This window comes from Lucilia sericata, unplaced genomic scaffold, assembly GCF_015586225.1.
Source record: "Lucilia sericata isolate MDLA Ls3-8-SP2 unplaced genomic scaffold, ASM1558622v1 Contig000248F_arrow, whole genome shotgun sequence".
Classification (NCBI taxonomy): Eukaryota; Metazoa; Arthropoda; class Insecta; order Diptera; family Calliphoridae; genus Lucilia; species Lucilia sericata.
This window is the reverse complement of record NW_023994274.1, coordinates 99,209-119,940: the sequence shown is the minus strand read 5'-3', so window position 1 is coordinate 119,940 and position 20,732 is coordinate 99,209. Positions and strand designations below refer to the sequence as shown.

The following is a 20,732-nucleotide window of genomic DNA, read 5'->3' as shown; positions in this document are numbered from 1 at the left end:
TTCCTACCTAAATGTCGATTTTTGAAGGGAAATATAAGTGATCACAAAATGAGCTTATTTTTCAATTTAAACGTGTTTTAACGAAGTTATAAGCGATTTAAGTTTCTTCAAGGTTTCCTACCTAAATGTCGATTTTTGAAGGGAAATATGAGTGATCACAAAATAAGCTTATTTTTCAATTTAAACGTGTTTTAACAAAGTTATAAGCGATTTAAGTTTTTTCAAGGTTTCATACCTAAATATCGATTTTTGAAGGGAAATATAAGTGATCACAAAATAAGCTTATTTTTCAATTTAACGATTTTTAACGAAGTTATAAGCGATTTAAGTTTCTTCAAGGTTTCCTACAAAAATATCGATTTTTGAAGGGAAATATGAGTGATCACAAAATAAGCTTATTTTTCAATTTAAACGTGTTTTAACGAAGTTATAAGCGATTTAAGTTTTTTCAAGGTTTCATACCTAAATATCGATTTTTGAAGGGAAATATAAGTGATCACAAAATAAGCTTATTTTTCAATTTAAACGTTTTTTAACGAAGTTATAAGCGATTTAAGTTTCTTCAAGGTTTCCTACCAAAATATCGATTTTTGAAGGGAAATATGAGTGATCACAAAATAAGCTTATTTTTCAATTTAAACGTGTTTTAACGAAGTTATAAGCGATTTAAGTTTTTTCAAGCTTTCCTACCTAAATATCGATTTTTGAAGGGAAATATAAGTGATCACAAAATAAGCTTATTTTTCAATTTAAACGTGTTTTAACGATGTTATAAGCGATTTAAGTTTTTTTCAAGGTTTCCTACCTAAATCTCGATTTTTGAAGGGAAATATAAGTGATCACAAAATAAGCTTATTTTTCAATTTAAACGTGTTTTAACGAAGTTATAAGCGATTTAAGTTTCTTCAAGGTTTCCTACCTAAATATCGATTTTTGAAGGGAAATATAAGTGATCACAAAATAAGCTTATTTTTCAATTTAAACGTGTTTTAACGAAGTTATAAGCGATTTAAGTTTTTTCAAGGTTTCCTACCTAAATAGCGATTTTTCCTACCAAAATATCGATTTTTTAAGGGAAATATGAGTGATCACAAAATAAGCTTATTTTTCAATTTAAACGTGTTTTAACGAAGTTATAAGCAATTTAAGTTTTTTTAATGTTACCAACCAAAATATCGATTTTTGAAGGGAATTATAAGTGATCACAAAATAAGCTTATTTTTCAATTTAAACGTGTTTTAACGAAGTTATAAGCGATTTAAGTTTCTTCAAGGTTTCCTACCAAAATGTCGATTTCTGAAAGGAAATATGAGTGATCACAAAATAAGCTTATTTTTCAATTTAAACGTGTTTTAACGAAGTTATAAGCGATTTAAGTTTCTTCAAGGTTTCCTACCAAAATATCGATTTCTGAAAGGAAATATGAGTGATCACAAAATAAGCTTATTTTTCAATTTAAACGTGTTTTAACGAAGTTATAAGCGATTTAAGTTTTTTCAAGCTTTCCTACCTAAATGTCGATTTTTGAAGGGAAATATGAGTGATCACAAAATAAGCTTATTTTTCAATTTAAACGTGTTTTAACGAAGTTATAAGCGATTTAAGTTTTTTAAGGTTTCCTACCTAAATATCGATTTTTGAAGGGAAATATGAGTGATCACAAAATAAGCTTATTTTTCAATTTAAACGTGTTTTAACGAAGTTATAAGCGATTTAAGTTTCTTTAAGGTTTCCTACCACAATATCGATTTTTGAAGGGAAATATGAGTGATCACAAAATAAACTTATTTTTCAATTTAAAAGTGTTTTAACGAAGTTATAAGCGTTTTAAGTTTTTTCGATTTTTGAAGGGAAATATAAGTGATCACAAAATAACCTTATTTTTCAATTTAAACGTGTTTTAACAAAGTTATAAGCGATTTAAGTTTTTTCAAGGTTTCCTACCAAAATATCGATTTTTGAAGGGAAATATAAGTGATCACAAAATAAGCTTATTTTTCAATTTAAACGTGTTTCAACGAAGTTATAAGCGTTTTCAGTTTTTTCAAGGTTTCCTACCAAAATATCGATTTTTGAAGGGAAATATGAGTGATCACAAAATAAGCTTATTTTTCAATTTAAACGTGTTTTAACGAAGTTATAAGCGATTTAAGTTTTTTCAAGGTTTCCTACCAAAATATCGATTTTTGAAGGGAAATATAAGTGATCACAAAATAAGCTTATTTTTCAATTTAAACGTGTTTTAACGAAGTTATAAGCGATTTAAGTTTTTTCAAGCTTTCCTACCTAAATGTCGATTTTTGAAGGGAAGTATAAGTGATCACAAAATAAGCTTATTTTTCAATTTAAACGTGTTTTAACGAAGTTATAACCAATTTAAGTTTTTTTCAAGGTTTCCTACCTAAAAATCGATTTTTGGAGGGAAATATAAGTGATCACAAAATAAGCTTATTTTTCAATTTAAACGTGTTTTAACGAAGTTATAATCGATTTAAGTTTCTTCAAGGTTTCCTACCACAATATCGATTTTTGAAGGGAAATATGAGTGATCACAAAATAAACTTATTTTTCAATTTAAAAGTGTTTTAACGAAGTTATAAGCGTTTTAAGTTTTTTCGATTTTTGAAGGGAAATATAAGTGATCACAAACAAGCTTATTTTTCAATTTAAACGTGTTTTAACGAAGTTATAAGCGATTTAAGTTTTTTCAAGCTTTCCTACCTAAATGTCGATTTTTGAAGGGAAATATAAGTGATCACAAAATAAGCTTATTTTTCAATTTAAACGTGTTTTAACGAAGTTATAACCAATTTAAGTTTTTTTCAAGGTTTCCTACCTAAAAATCGATTTTTGGAGGGAAATATAAGTGATCACAAAATAAGCTTATTTTTCAATTTAAACGTGTTTTAACGAAGTTATAAGCGATTTAAGTTTTTTCAATGTTACCAACCAAAATATCGATTTTTGAAGGGAAATATAAGTGATCACAAAATAAGCTTATTTTTTAATTTAAACGTGTTTTAACGAAGTTATAAGCGTTTTAAGTTTTTTCAAGGTTTCCTACCTAAATATCGATTTTTGAAGGGAAATATAAGTGATCACAAAATAAGCTTATTTTTCAATTTAAACCTGTTTTAACGAAGTTATAAGCGATTTAAGTTTTTTCAAGGTTTCCTACCTAAATATCGATTTTTGAAGGGAAATATATGTGATCACAAAATAAGCTTATTTTTCAATTTAAACGTGTTTTAACGAAGTTATAAGCGATTTAAGTTTTTTCAAGGTTTTCTACCAAAATATCGATTTTTGAAGGGAAATATAAGTGATCACAAAATAAGCTTATTTTTCAATGTAAACGTGTTTTAACGAAGTTATAAGCGATTTAAGTTTCTTCAAGGTTTCCTACCAAAATATCGATTTTTGAAGGGAAATATGAGTGATCACAAAATAAGCTTATTTTTCAATTTAAACGTGTTTCAACGAAGTTATAAGCGTTTTAAGTTTTTTTTTTTTTCACGGTTTCCTACCAAAATATCGATTTTTGAAGGAGAATATAAGTGATCACAAAATAAGCTTATTTTTCAATTTAAAAGTGTTTTAACGAAGTTATACGCGATTTTAGTTTCTTCAAGTTTTCCGACCAAATTATCGATTTTTGAAGGGAAATAAAAGTGGTCACAAAATAACCTTATTTTTCAATTTAAACGTGTTTTAGCGAAGTTTATAGTCTAGTCTATAGTGTAGTGTATAGATTATAATGTATTTATATGAACTCGTGTGGGCATATCATCAGAAGGCTTTAAATCTGTTGAAGGTTCAAGTATTTCAGAAAATTGAGGTAATTCAGATTTTCCACAAGAACAATTACATGGATAATGAAAAGACAAGCACATATTTATAATGAATACTTTACCGAGAAACAAAAATAATCACGATCGAAACTTGTAATTGATATCAATATCAATCAGTTATCTTTTATATTTTCATGATTTCTTAAATATTAATAAATTATTCAAAAATTTTTTATTCCATGAATTTAAGAGATAAAATTATAACGATTTTAATATATCTTTTTAATTTATTAAAAAAGTTTTATTCTAATATGCCTAGAGTAATAATTGTTGAAATTAAATTTAAAAAGCATCTCTTAAATCTTTCTTCTACTACATTAAACATCAGTCGTTAGAAAATTCTCACAAAATTGTTATAAATCATTTGTTTTCTAAATACATGTGATGCATTCGATTGAAAGGTGTTGAAATTGTTTATTTTATTCATTTCGTTCAGGTATAAACGTTTAGTGTATAGTTGTTTATTTAACATAACTTTAAATTTAATTGCATTTTATCATTATCATTTTATGTGTGCTCATTCACTTAGACACTAACACAAGATAGAAACATAGACTTATATACGAGTTTTATATATCCTTAAAATATCTTAGAATTCTAGAACTACGTACTTCCGTTTGTATCATCATCTGCAACATTATCGTCTTGTTTTTCATTTCATTTAACCATTCATCTTGTATTTTGACATAATAAATAAAAGTTTTTCGTTTTGTGGCAAATAAGGAAATACAGTATATACATGCACATTAGGGTAGCAATAGGATTTACAATACCACCCTTAGATGTATATTGACGCCGCTATTGAAAGTTTTCGAATTGTTTTACAAATTCATTTACACGTTATTAAGTGTATAAAATCTTGGGTGAAAAGTTTAATAATTTTAAAAATTTCTAACTAATTTGTAACATTTATTTCATAAAAACCAACCATTCATTCATACAAATGATATAATCTTTATAATTTATCACAGTTTTATGAGGATACAATGACAAACTTGCATCCCAAGCCGACTTGCATGTTGTGTCAACCTGAGAACGTTCTCATGATGATTAGAAATGATAAAATGTACGGACCCTCGACAGAGAAGGTTCACTATCCAACTGGCGAATATCATAGAAAACTGCAAGGCTGATATCACCGTTATCCGAATAATGTGATGGACAGGACGGGGATGTAAGCGACGTAAAAGTTGAGACATCTATTATAGTTGCAATTGTCAAGAGACTTCCCCCCGGGCCATGTTTCCTTGATGATAGATCCCATCATGGTGTTTTACAATCCCGGTTTATAGAGGTTCTACCAGTACCTCTAGTCTGCCGGAACTATAAACTGGTGATGTCACTTCACTCCTCGGCTAATCTTTGGTATGATTTGACATGGGGTCTAACCAGAGAACCACATAATCTGGTACTGCGGGTGGCCAGTTGCCCGTAGGACTATGTCCTGGCTGGTCAGTTGGTTGAGGTTCCCTCGGGATCCACGTAGTGGCTGTGGTTTAAACCCAAATTCGCGGGGAGAGTAAGTGGCGGTTAAAGGACTGATGTAAGGTAAAGTCAATATTTCGGTATAAGTTCGGTGCTGTTGCCGAAACAACATGTGTTTTTTTTCTTATGAATGTGTCGAATGAATGAGAAGTGTGCTGGGTTAAATGATGATGGATGAAAGGTATCATATACAAATGATTCTATTGAATTTTCCTTCCTTGTCCAGATATGTTTAGAGTTTACTCTGTTCATATCAGAATTACCACAGTGTGTCACTGTGAGTAAGAACAATGTCTCGGCATATTTGATGGATTCGTACTTCGGTCTACCGGTTACGTCCCTAGGTGCTGTTGCCGAATCCATCTGCGTGGTTGTTGCAATCCCATCTGCGTAGTTGTAAACGGAAGTGATGTTTTACATCTCGGAAGTTAAGCAACGGGGCAGCAATGGTTAGAGATTAGATAGCTCAAGTGCTCGAGCAAATTACATCTACCGGCATAGCCATATACAAAAATTGCCACCTGATTTCTTCATTGAAGATTGAAGGGGAGGTGGTGAGTCATCACAAAGCTCACCCAGTGGATATTTCGTCGACCATATGGTACGGTAGAAGCTACTTGAAGCCATCGGTTAATTTGTGAAACTATTTGAAGCCATAGCTAAATTTGGTGTTCTTTTGATGCTGATAAGTCTGACTGAAACAAAATCTTCAGTCAAGATTTTCAAACAGCTTAAAGAGCCAATCTACACCAGACCTTGTTGTCTACGAACAAGGAAACTACACGTTTGTCATGTATTTGATAACTACAGCTATAATGTCATAGATGATTTTATCTATCCTGGCTCCGTAGTCAACGAAAACCAAAAAAATTGAATGAAAAATCTAACTACACCAGGCAGGCGGGAGCAGAATTTATTACACAAGAGAAGGAATTGGACAGTTTTTGACATACATATATGGGCCTAAGATCATTAACGGATTGTATCCAAGTTGTACTAACCTTGAGCTGTATACCGATATTGACGTGATTTAACGCATCAAAATAGGTGAAAATGCTCTAGCACGAAAGGCTTCAACAATTAACTCCGCTAGGTCAAACGGAGTCTCTTCGATTCTACTTGACAGTTCGCACGTAGTGAACCAACCAACTCCGCTGGAAAGACCAGGTTATAGAGAATCTTCGAGAAATTGGTTATGAAGAAGAAGCTTATTTATATAAAATTGAAAAGTAATGCTCGGATTGGAAGTTATCGATTTTTCTGGTAAACAAAACTCGTATAAAAATGTCAAAGTTGATTTTTCATGCCACCCTAGTGCACATGTTTAAACACTTATACACATACAAATATAGTGAAGAAAAACTAATGTATTTCAAATTTTATTCTCAAACTAGTAATTAAAAAAGTGAACAACGTTTTATAACAAAGGGTGATCTAAGATTTTGCAAACAAATTTGAAATACTTTGTGCTTTTAATTCAACTGTTTAAAAAAGAAAACGTACCATCTTAGTTTCAGATATATTATAATGATATATCGAAAACTAAGAACACATATCCTTTCGGTAACCCCTATAACATTAGTTATTTATATGCATAGATAACACACACACATTAGAAAACTACATACATACATACATACATACATACATACAAATAGTACATCTGCATCTGTTCCATTCTATTATTCATGAACATTTTCATCGTAAAGAACTAAAATTCAAGACAAAATTTAATTGCCTACTCCGTACGTATTTATATTCGTAAATATTTAAAATCCTTATCATGCTCCAACCACTTAATGTTTCGAGTAAAAGGGAATACAACTGAGGATGTGTTTTGTATGCACAATAAACAAACAATTAAACTTAGGTCTAAACTGTGATGGGGTATGTGTATTGGTGGTATACAAGCAGCTATGTAGGTGTGGGAGCATAAAAATTACAAAAGCTTAAGGATAAACGATCAAGCATTAAGACCCAAAGACAAACTAGTCATTTTACTTATTGCCCTGCGGTTACAGACATCCTGCAATCCCGTCAGCCAGTTTAACCACTTTTCTTTTGCACTTACTACTTACGTATGTATATGTAAACAAACCGCTTGATTCAACTGAACTGAACTCAACTGAGTTTAATACAATCCAATTCAAACCAATTCAGTTCAATGTAAAATTAATATAAACTACTTACATCTTAACAAAAGGCAACATATTTTACTCAGTAGTAATTACTGATACTGGTAGGCCTTGTAAAGAATTTTTATTCTTGGCTTTACAATAACGCAATACATAATAATCAGAAAACTTTACTTGCCCTTCTGCAAAGAAGAATTGCATCACTCTTTCTTTACCGAGTGTAATAAAATTAAATAAAAAATGTAAAACAGGGAAAACAAGTTTAACATTAAATCAAGAGTACATACAAGTGTAAAAGGAACAGATATATATCTGGACCCATTAAAAGTCTTCAAATAGCAAACAGATTCCTACTTAGACAAAGAAAGGATAATGTTTTGAACTTTACATTCGAGATTCAAAGAAAAGGTCCTAGTGCAAAGAAAATTAAAATACATTTGTAAATCAGTCCAAAACTATCTAAAATTTTAAAACTGGAGATAATAATGAAAGCCACACGTATTAAGCTGTTACAAAATATCTAATATATTCGTTATAAATTATTATGATGAAGTGTACCACAATATCTGCAGCACTGCAAAAATATTACACATTTGTATTTTAAATGTAAAGTCTATGATGTTGCACAGTGGTATTAATTAAAGATTAATTTAATTATAATTGTAATAAAAAATACCTGCCAGGATAAATTATTCTACATATTTTTTTATTCATCATTCACACAAACAAATATAAGCTGTATTACGTAAAAATAAATACAACTGCATTACCCACCCACAAATAAATATAACTGTATTACCAACCCTCAAACAAATGTAAGCTGTATTATCCAAATATAATTGCATTGTTCCTTTGTTGTTGTTTTTTATGCTTTAGTTTATTGATGAAATTTTCAGAGGTTGTCTGAGATTTTTGCTTAAATCTCAGTTATTTATGGACCGAATTTACTTATTTGCTGATAGAATTATTGAAGGTTTAGATTCCAAAGATATCTGGCATCTTCATAAATTGATTTCAACAGACATACAGACGGACATGTCTTTATCGTCTTCGCTATCTATAAGGATTCACAATATATACATATGTATACTTTATGGGGTCGGAAAATTATATTGCAGAAATTCTAAACGGAATGACAAACTTATATATACCATTCTATAGAAATTATAGAAAAATTATCACTTATTTGAACATCAGTAGCTAAAGATCAGAACACACATTTAAATCATAACATGACCATATAACCTAAGTTTTAATTTAATTTAAAATCAAATTAAAAAATTATTTTACACTTTTAAACAAAATTTTTCAGGCCCCCAAAAGAGCTAATATAAATTAACAAACCACAGTTGTATGCTTGCTATTTCTGTTCTTGAAGTTGTTGCTGACGATTCCTAACAACCGCCAAAGGTCTGTAAATGTATGAGTAAAACATTTGAGTGAGTAAGAGTCAGTGTATGTAAGTACGACGAGTTGGATATACTTTCTCTGAATGTATGAAAAATACCATTTTGCTGGAGGTTGTTTACATATCTGGTTGCTTGGTTTTTGTTGAAAATCATTGGGGGAATAAATATATACATAAGTTTCTTCTTTACCAGCCAATACGTGGGATGAACTAAAAGTTTGGGGACCTCTATTGGTAATTTTCCATATTCAAAATTGATTTTTTTTAGTAAAAACTTAAATTAAGGGACGCTTGGACCGATCATTTTCACTATACAGCAAAAATCGATTTACAGAAAAAGTATTTTTTTTTGCGGAAACTAAAGGTCCTAAAGTGGGTGATCATATCTATTCTCCATTAAAAAAATAATTTTCTTAGGGAAAACAAAAAAAAAATAATTTTATTGAAAATTAAAGGACGAAAGGAAACATTTTTAGATCAAACGATTTTCTGTCAACCTACGTTAGAATTTGCATTTCATTGAAAGGCTGCTGTTACTTTTTGATATTTTATTGTTTTTAATAGTTGGAATGATGATGAAGATGATGTTGTTGACGGTGGTTTATTTGTATATCCATTTCCTTAACCGATACTGCTATCGTTGTTGTTATGAATATTTTTCCCTTTTGTATGCGTAGAATCAGTCATGACTTCTCAGGTTTGTTAAAAGTTTTCATTTACAAGGCGCACTTTGTTTACGAAGGCTGATGAGAATCATTTAAAACTTTTTTTTTTTTTTTTTTTTTTTTTTTGAAAACAATCAAATTACAACAACTAAACACCAATTAAATATTAAATCAAACAATTCAAATATATACAAAGAGAACAACGGTAACGAAGTTATGCAAAAGTTAAGAGTTTTGTTTTAGGGCAAATGAATTGATGACGGTTTCATAATATGATTATTAGTATACTAAGTTTGATGTGATGCAAAAATAGGAAGTTTTCAAAGGATGCATAATAATATGGATATGTACATATATGTTATACATACGAAGTCGAGATACATACGAAGTCAAGATACATACTATATACTGGGTGAAGATATTGATTAGACAATTCGCAATCGATGCAAATAAGGTCATTGAAATAAAAAGTAGTCTGTTTTATTTAATATTGTTATAGTGATAAATAAGGTTGTCTTTTAGAGTTTTTACTGGAAAAAAATAAGCTACTTTTCGGATGGGCACGCCTTTTTTAAGCCCACTTTTTGTAAAACAATTATTAAAGAAATATATTAGATCAAATTTAAATGCAGCGACATATTACCAAAAAAATCGAAAAGATATTTTCTCATTTAAAAGATAAAATATCGAAAATATAAAAACAATAAAAAACGGTCTAACTGAGAAAATAACTAAAATCTGTGATTACTTATATGTATTTTCAACTAAAAATAGATTTTAAAATGAAAAACATAAAATGTAAACGATCATAGTGAGAAAATACGAACATCATTCGGGCAATGTTGGGCATAAGGATGTCCTCGGGACACTCTAGTATTAAACATGTGGGCAATTTCATGTCAAGTGATCCAACTCAAAAAATCGATTTTGATGAAATTAGCACCAAGGTTAGTACAATTGGATAGTAAGCCAGACAGACATAGAGCGGGTCAATGTTTGACATTTTGGTTGTACAGGTTTTTATTCAAATGAGAGTAACTTTTCACCCATTGGCCTAACAAAATTGTCGAAAGGAGTTCATATTGCTATTCCTTCATTGTATCCATCTATTTTAAAAATTGGGTCACTTGCCACGCAATTGCCCATATGTATTACTTTATTCTAACAACAATAGGTTTTATCTATTAAATAGAATTGTTAATTAAAATTTACAACAATGATTTCTTTGTCTCAAGAACTAAAGTAGAATATATTAATTTATTCTAGACTGCTGATTTAACATTAATTAATGTAATATAACAAGATTTTTTTCATTCTTTGGTTTTTATCATTATTATTATTATTATTTGACAAAATTCCACAATATTTCATACCATGGTTACGGTTTCTTGAAATACAATTATCTCACTCCGAGAATACCTAAATGATTTTAACAGAAATACTTTATGTATTTTATACGGTCTTTTGACGATGATTAAAATGTTCCTACATTAACATTAGATCAAAGTAAAATTTCACTGTCTTTGAGGCTTTAAACCTGGGCGTAAACAGCAAACATCAACAGTGTATCTTCCAAAATAATTATTATTCACATCCATATCATCACTGCCATCAACATCATCATTATTATCATTATCATCATAATAATTAATTTAGTCTCTAGAAGCACAATTAAATTAATGTCTAATTAACGTTTTCTTTTTTTGTTTTGTTTTGATAAATGCATGAATTATTCATATCAAAATAAATACGCGTACACCAGGGACATAATTGTTTGGGGTTATTTATTGTGGTGGTAGCAAGAAGGTGAACTTGTTGGTCTGCCACCTACTAATTATTAACAATGGACTCCCACAGCCATACATTTTTCAGGACACACACTTAAGCAAATGGTTTGAGAAGAAAAATATTGTAAAAGAAATAGTTTTTGTCTTAAATATTGCCTACCAACATCATGAACAGTCGTGAATATGTAATACATGTATTTAAATACTAAATTAAATTTTTAAAGTTTCTTAACAGCTATCCCAATCTCTTTCTACAGGACAAGAAGCAAAAAATGTACAAAAATTCATCCTATACTATTAAATTACTTCCTAAACGTAGTGCTTACCTATTATGAACATTATTGTTAATTTTAAAAAAAATTAAGCCTAAATGGAGTTCCGCTTAAGAAAATTGACAGGTCCTTTGACAGTATGCACCCGTTTTAGACATAATTTTTTTCTGAAAAGGATTTTAGACTGTAAAATGACTAGACTTCATACTATACTGTAGACGAGAGACTATAGACTAGAAAAGACTACAGACTAGGACAGACAAAACCATAGACTAGAATATAGACTGGACTATAGACTAGACTATAGACTAGACTATAGACTAGACTATAGACTAGACTATAGACTAGACTATAGACTAGACTATAAACTAGACTATAGACTAGACTATAGACTAGACTATAGACTAGACTATAGACTAGACTATAGACTAGACTATAGACTAGACTATAGACTAGACTATAGACTAGACTATAGACTAGACTATAGACTAGACTATAGACTAGACTATAGACTAGACTATAGACTAGGACTATAGACTAGACTATAGACTAGACTATAGACTAGACTATAGACTAGACTATAGACTAGACTATAGACTAGACTATAGACTAGACTATAGACTAGACTATAGACTAGACTATAGACTAGACTATAGACTAGACTATAGACTAGACTATAGACTAGACTATAGACTAGACTATAGACTAGACTATAGACTAGACTTAGACTAGACTATAGACTAGACTATAGACTAGACTATAGACTAGACTATAGACTAGACTATAGACTAGACTATAGACTAGACTATAGACTAGACTATAGACTAGACTATAGACTAGACTATAGACTAGACTATAGACTAGACTATAGACTAGACTATAGAATAGACTATAGACTAGACTATAGACTAGACTATAGACTAGACTATAGACTAGACTATAGACTAGACTATAGACTAGACTATAGACTAGACTATAGACTAGACTATAGACTAGACTATAGACTAGACTAGACTAGACTATAGACTAGACTATAGACTAGACTATAGACTAGACTATAGACTAGACTATAGACTAGACTATAGACTAGACTATAGACTAGACTATAGACTAGACTATAGACTAGACTAGACTAGACTAGACTATAGACTAGACTATAGACTAGACTAGACTAGACTATAGACTAGACTATAGACTAGACTATAGACTAGACTATAGACTAGACTATAGACTAGACTATAGACTAGACTATAGACTAGACTATAGACTAGACTATAGACTAGACTATAGACTAGACTATAGACTAGACTATAGACTAGACTATAGACTAGACTATAGACTAGACTATAGACTAGACTATAGACTAGACTATAGACTAGACTATAGACTAGACTATAGACTAGACTATAGACTAGACTATAGACTAGACTAGACTAGACTAGACTAGACTAGACTAGACTAGACTAGACTAGACTAGACTAGACTAGACTAGACTAGACTATAGACTAGACTATAGACTAGACTAGACTAGACTATAGACTATAGACTAGACTAGACTATAGACTAGACTATAAACTAGACTATAGACTAGACTATAGACTAGACTATAGACTAGACTATAGACTAGACTATAGACTAGACTATAGACTAGACTATAGACTAGACTATAGACTAGACTATAGACTCGACTATAGACTAGACTATAGACTAGACTATAGACTAGACTATAGACTAGACTATAGACTAGACTATAGACTAGACTATAGACTAGACTATAGACTAGACTATAGACTAGACTATAGACTAGACTATAGACTAGACTATAGACTAGACTATAGACTAGACTATAGACTAGACTATAGACTAGACTATAGACTAGACTATAGACTAGACTATAGACTAGACTATAGACTAGACTATAGACTAGACTATAGACTAGACTATAGACTAGACTATAGACTAGACTATAGACTAGACTATAGACTAGACTATAGACTAGACTATAGACTAGACTATAGACTAGACTATAGACTAGACTAGACTAGACCATAGACTAGACTATAGACTATAGGCTAGACTATAGGCTATACTATAGACTAGACTACAGACTAGACTATAGACTAGACTACAGACTAGACTATAGACTAGACTATAGGATAGACTAGACTATAGACTAGACTACAGACTAGACTATAGACTAGACTACAGACTAGACTATAGACTAGACTACAGACTAGACTATAGACTAGACTACAGACTAGACTATAGACTAGACTATAGGATAGACTAGACTATAGGCTAGACTATAGAGTAGACAGTAAACTAGACTTGAATATTGAACAGTACTACGTCTATTATGAATAAAAGGCTCTTAAGGTCTTTAAACTAACAGCGCTACAATCCAAAGTACAATGCGTCCAAATTTTAACTGAACAGTTTTTATCTTTAAACATTCTAATTCTCTAATGCCTTAGATATTTTCATTCTAAAAACTATTGCATTTTTCCTTGACATGTTGTTTAAATGTTATTTTCAACTAAAGACTTTAATTACATTTATTTTTTTATTTATTAAAAAAAAACTGTCCCATTAATTTTAATACCCCAAAGATTTCAAACTTCCAAACTCTGGGGATTTGAAATTCATATAGTGAAAAGATGTATAACAAATGTTTTATATTTTGTTATAAAAAGTATATTCAACATTCATATAAGCATGAATAAATATATTAAATATATTTCACAAATGTTTGATTACATTGACTATACAATATGCGCTACATAATTATTTTACTATTTTAAGAAGAAGGTACTTTATTAGAGAACTATTCAAATGGGGATTCAAGGAAAGGATCCAAAAGTTTAGGGCACTCACTTAGTGTAATCTCTAGATCATTAGAATTTATAACAAAATATTATAAAATTGTTTTCAAATGCAGATAGAGTTTGATAAAATATCTAAATAAGATTGTCACGTACATCACGCAGTCATCTGAAATGTTTTCAAAATTCTACAATTTTATCAAGTCCCCGATTTTTTCATTGCAAAAAAGTTATATTACCCCTCAAACAAGGTGTAGCGCTTCTTTTCCACAAATATAAAAGTAAAAACTAACAGCACATTATAATTATAATTAACTTAACAGCTGGTAAGTATACATATTGTATCTTAATATAATATGCATTTATAACCATCCATTTACTTTCGTACGTACATACATACTACGTATGTATGTATGTATATTTGTCTATGTGTCCTTGTTAGAGTTTATACATAAATCTACATATGTATGAGTTTATTCGTCCAAAATTTACAACTTATGAATGTGTCCTTCTAGTTAAGTAAGTGTATTTACTTGTGTGTTCATAAATGTGTAATAAACTTAAGTTTTATCAGCATGATATTTTACTTGGCTGGATTTACTTTCAAATGAACGAGTCAGGTTCAAAGCCAAAGATTTCAAAATAATATATTTTATTTTTTTCTTCTTCTTTTCATTTCCAAAATCATGTCAGCATATAATGTGTATTTGACACATTATAATAATGATATTTTTGGACATTCGTCTGTATAGGCATTTTTATATAAATAAGGGTGGATTGATAATGATACCTGATGCACCTTCCCAATCTTGGTGTGATTGGAATCCGGCGGATAAGAGGTACCTCTATTCTGCAGGGACTATACACTGGTGGTGTTAAATATATCCCTCCCTGGCCTTTCCTTGGAATGATTTGGCCTGAGTTCGAACCAGATAATCTACCTTAGCTGGTACCACACAAACCAGTAGCCTGCACCGAAGAGGTTCGGATTTTGTATTTTCCCGGTTGTTGGAGAAGTCCCTTCGGGGAGAGAATGTTGGTTAAAAGACTGATGCACGGTGAAATCTGTATTTCCGTATAAGTTCCGAGAAGTAACTGTGGAGCTAAGCATTGGGAATTGGTTGGTATCAAACGAATAAGATATGCAAGACGCCAACTCATACCAGACTTATCGCAGTGTGTTCTCTGTGAGTATGATCTTGCCTTTGGTTTATTTGATTCGTGTTTTGGTCTACCGAATCAACAGAGATAAATGGAATTGGTGTTTTTGCAACTCGGAAGTTAAGAACGGGGCAGCTATAGTCGGAGATTTGATAGCACAAGTACTCGAGTAAAGTGTTTGTATATGAACCCGCGGAAACGTGCTCAAAAACTGCCACCTGCAATGAAAGGCACACAAAGAAGGGTCGTCTCAAGCTCTCCCTATGGTTGTAAATATACCACCTTGAAATAGGACGATTGGTAGCTCTTCACGTAAAGCACTCGATATCTCTACATGGCATTTTTGCCATAATCACTTCGATAAAGAGTATGATCAACAAATAAGACCTGCTGATCACTATTGCTCCCAATCATTTATTTATCCCACTGCTCTTTTAAAAACTATAGTTGCTAATATTCGTGGAGTGCAGTTTAATACCGAACCTCCAAGTTCAAAATCGTATACACGTTAATCCATAGGAATGATGAAATATTATTTTGATAGTACCTAGACTTGATCTAATTTTGAACCTTAAGAAAAGGATATTGTCACTAGAGCCAGTACGAAAAAAAAAAAACATAAGTATCAATACCTAGGCTAATTAGCACCATCATAACTCACTATTGCTTCCAACCAATTAATTGATCCGCTGTTCTTTCAAGATCTATCGTTGCTGGAATTTATGAAGTGGAGAATGCTAGACGTTAAAGTCCAAAAACCTATATGATACTGTAATACGCAGTAATGACCTATTAGTATTTTTTCTAGACTTATCTGTTTAGAAACTTTAACAATAGGATCTTGTCGGTACGATTAGGGTTAATTCCAGATGAATAAACGTACAAGTAAACCTATTACAAACGAGACATTTCCTCTTAGGCGCACAAATACTGGATAAACTATATCAAAAATTTATTAGATTTTTATCTTAATTAGAATATATTAAAGGGTCATTGGTCGAGCGGTAAACACTTGTGTATACTCGTATAACCCTTCAAAAACTATGTGGCTAAACCTTAGAGTAGCCATCTAGCGATCATAGATTAAACTTGGTTTTTCATACTAATTTTGATCTTAACGTGGTCTTACTGACATCGTAGACGTTATTTCATCACAATCATTTTAATCACTTCTCAATCTGGTCACTAACAATTATAATTCAAAATATCATGTTTGCTTATCACTTTAAGAGGGATAAAGGACAGAAACATAATAACAAATAGAAGAAAAAAAAACATTTAAAAAGTAAAATAAATAAGAAAACAAAACATTCATCTTTGTGTAATTCATCATTTTTTGTGCTGTTTTGCAAAAAAAAATAAACGAAATGAAAAATAAACACCAGGGGTTTTATGTGTCCTGTATATGCGTTGCACCAAAAAACAAAAAAAGAACCCAACGAAAAAAAGCTCCGAGAAATTACTTTAAGGGTAGTTAGTTTCCAGTATGAGTATTATGGCAGAGTACATTTAACTTGCTTTCCACTTTGTTTTTCGTCTTTTTTTTTTGTTGGTTTTATGCGTAAAAATTTAATAACATTCCATTTGACTTAAAAAAAAACTTACTCGTATTGTACATTAACTCAAATAAAGTTAAGTAAGAGTAAAAACGACAACAAAACAGCATGAAAAAAGCTGAGTAAAAAAACAAAAGGTCCTTGACAAATAAAGGTCCTTACAGTACTTTAGTACTTACATACCCATATCATACAATAGCGGTGACTTAAATAAACAGTTTGTGTTTTTCCAAAAAAAAAAGGGTAAATATTCTTTAAGGTAGTAGTTGTGGGAATAGCAACAGGGTATTTGGGTTTTTACAAAGTTCCACAGTTAACAAAAAAATAATAACAAAACGTCTAAACAAAAAAGACTGTAAAATATCATTTGTCAAACTCAGCAGAAGAGACAAACTTTCGTATGTAATATTCAAGAGGTTCTTCTGCTCGACGAGATCAAATTCACAAGGCTTTCAGAAAAAACATCTTATTATATTTCTGCATAAAATTTAGGTCTTTAGCGAGCGAGGTCTTTTGAATAAACAACGATAAGTCCAAATTCTGTTTTAGTTTAGGAGATATGAGATTATCGCATTTCCCCATTTTTACCGGCAAAAAGTTCGAATTTCATCACTTCCTTTCATTAATTGCCATTATAGGTGCCTTCCTGTTCCCCCTAATAAATACACAATCCCATTCAAACCAAGCACATAGAGAAATGTACATATATAAGTAATCTGAATTAAAACTTGCTTATTTTTTTTATTCTAAATAATTTATTTTTTAACTTTAAATAAATCCCTTGAATAAGCTTTTCAACTAACTATAATTGTACGAACAAATTGCTATAAATTCAAACATTGAAAACTGTTAAGGAAGGATGATGATGATTATATAAAAAATACGTAATTGAAAGATATGTACATTCAGAACTAGCTGTTCATTCACATATAAACTTAAATATCTCATAAGATTTAAAATGTATGCAAGTGAGTTTCAAATTTACAACAAATAGAAAAATTCCTAAAAACTATTTAAATAAAAATTTACATTTTAAATCAAGTAGATTTAAATTGGAACATTGATTAGACAAAGGGACTTTAATGTTCTTATAGCTTTTTAGATCGTAATTTATGGGTTGTTAGTATATTAAAAAAATGAGTTAAATTTAAAGAATTATTTCTTTAAAAACTAAAATTTTAAAAGAGATTTCGAGTTTTGTGACGAATGTAATGGGTATTTAACTATTTTTTTTTCGATTACCTTCTTTTTCCAATAATTGAAAATTCCAAGATATCAAATAAATCCAATTAATTTGATTCCATTAACCGACTAATCGAAAAGACTTGTAAATCGTTTTTAGTTTTTTAAGGTTTTCGTCCATAAAAACGATTTTTGAAGAAACATATGGGTGATCGCAAGCAATTTGGGTTTTTGAACAAAAAGGATAGTTTTTTGTTGGAAAATAATATGATCTGCCATTTCGTGCCCCTTTTTGGTGTATTTAGGCCCACTTGAACCCGCTAATAACGGTAAAAATAATAATTCAAAATAAATGTTTTAAAATGTCTCATCATATTTGACAATAGTAGTTGCCACACCCTCTAAAGGTTACGCCTTTAGAGGGTAACCCGCTATTAACGATGAAAATAATAATTCCAAATTAAATGTTTTAAAATGTCTCATCATATTTGACAATAAAATAGTTAATTTTGAAGTGAATTGCCACACCCTCCAAAGGTTACGCCTATTTTTATTTCAATTACTGAAGATGTGGCCAAAAAAGCTCTATTTAACACTTAAACATTTACGAAGTACCACGCCCATTATTTTAATTCCACCCATTTTGCTATAAATTACATAAAATGAAATTGATCGTGCACAGTTTTCGACACAATTTATTCTAGATATTAAAAAAAAAAACATTTTTAGAAGATGCCACTCCCACTATTTTGATCCCGCCAATTTTTATTTCAGAATCAAATTCTGAGACGATTAGCTTTATTTGTCGGGCTGACTGGCTAATATTTACCTTATGTTTTCAGTCCAAGGATGAAGTCTTTTTAAAAGGATTGCAATTGATGAATTATTTCGCCTAGCTGCCATAAATTGGACCCAAAAGCAGTATTGTTAAATGTTTTAGTATATCTCTAAAATTAATACAACTAAGTTTTGAATAAGAATAATTAATACCGCCTATTTTAATGATCGGGTGACATTTCGAGTTGTCAGATTATTTTCTACATTCGACGCCAAATTATATATCGGACATCGCCGTCTGAAATTTGTTCAGACTTTTATAAAAAGAAAGTCTCCAAATAAAGCCAAACCAGTTCGAATTGCTGAGGAACTAAATTAAAACATCCCAGGAATTTAGAACTTGTTCTAAAAACAACTAGTTCTAGAACGAGAACAAACAGAACCACTTCAGATTCTTAAACAACAACCTTGGAACTAGTGGTGTCGCCATTACATCTGGAACCCATTCCTCGGAACGTTGTTGTGGTTCTTAAATACTTCTAAATAGTTTTCAAGGAACTAGTTCTTTGAAACTAGTTATACATTGCTACTACACTAGTTCAATGGAACGCATACTAGTTCCGAAACAACTTCTTGGAATCAGTTGAAAAAAATGTCAAAAAATTAAAAATTCATAAAATTTATTTTATTGAAATAGAAAACGCTTTTATATGTATTTTTCTGCATAGAACTGGACTATAAGGAATTAAAGAGATTCCTAATTGCTAATTGCATTGTACTGGAAGAATGGAAAGTGAGCTGAAGATTGTAGGTGCGGCAGAATGATCACAAATTGTTTTAAACATTATGTATGTATGTAGTATATGTTAGTACGTTTTCTTAATAAAATTGGTATAAGAATAATAATTCCTCAACAGTTTCTCAATTCTGCTCTTACTCTTAATATTATCGAATAAAAAACGCAGGGAAAAAGAACTATTTTAAGTTAAAGCATATACGTTCTCCAAAGCTTCCTTAGAACTAGTTCTGAGGGTGACAAATTCGAACAAAAATCATTGATGAAAGAACTGGTTCCAGAAGCGTTCCGTAGAACGAGTGTCGACTCCATAACACTTCCACAGAACCAGTTCCGAAGGTGACAATTTCGAACAAAAATCATTGGTCTCAACGCCAAAGTAGAACGAGTACAGGCTATAATCATGCGTTCTAGAACTAGTTGTGGAACTAATACAATTTTTCCTGGGATTTTGTTTTTGGATTTTGAACTCAAATTCCATTTAAATATCGGACAAAGTGTCGTTTTGAAATATGTTTTTAATTTTGCAATATAGCTTGGAGTCATTAATTTTAACGAAAAATTTAAATCAAAATCGATGTTGTCAGATAACCTAATCATTGCCGGGAGTGGTTCTAAAAACGACAACAAAATAAATGGGTCTCATGAAGTTCAATGTAATTGTTTTTAGAATTCATTAGGACGTTTACGTGCTAAGCAACCGATATATAAAAAATCCCTCAATCAAGTTTTATGAGGTTCGGCCCATATTTGACCATCAAAAAAGCAGTTTTTCATCGATAAAAATTAAACGGAATAATCGACGAGTTATTCATACACAACACTATATTTTTGG

At 30.7% G+C, this 20,732-nt stretch overlaps 1 protein-coding gene and 1 long non-coding RNA gene across 2 annotated transcripts in view; one reads left to right on the top strand and one right to left on the bottom strand.

Annotated features, from left to right (window-relative positions):
- The window catches only part of LOC119602658, a 161,617-nt gene extending 152,736 nt beyond the window's left edge, over positions 1-8,881 (top strand). Inside the window, exon 5 of the long non-coding RNA XR_005231359.1 lies at positions 8,784-8,881. This is a non-coding gene — a long non-coding RNA (uncharacterized LOC119602658). The remainder of the gene's footprint in view (positions 1-8,783) is intronic.
- Positions 1-20,732, bottom strand: part of LOC119602656 (aquaporin) — a 138,669-nt gene that overhangs the window by 117,394 nt on the left and 543 nt on the right. The gene's annotated exons all lie outside the window — the stretch shown is intronic.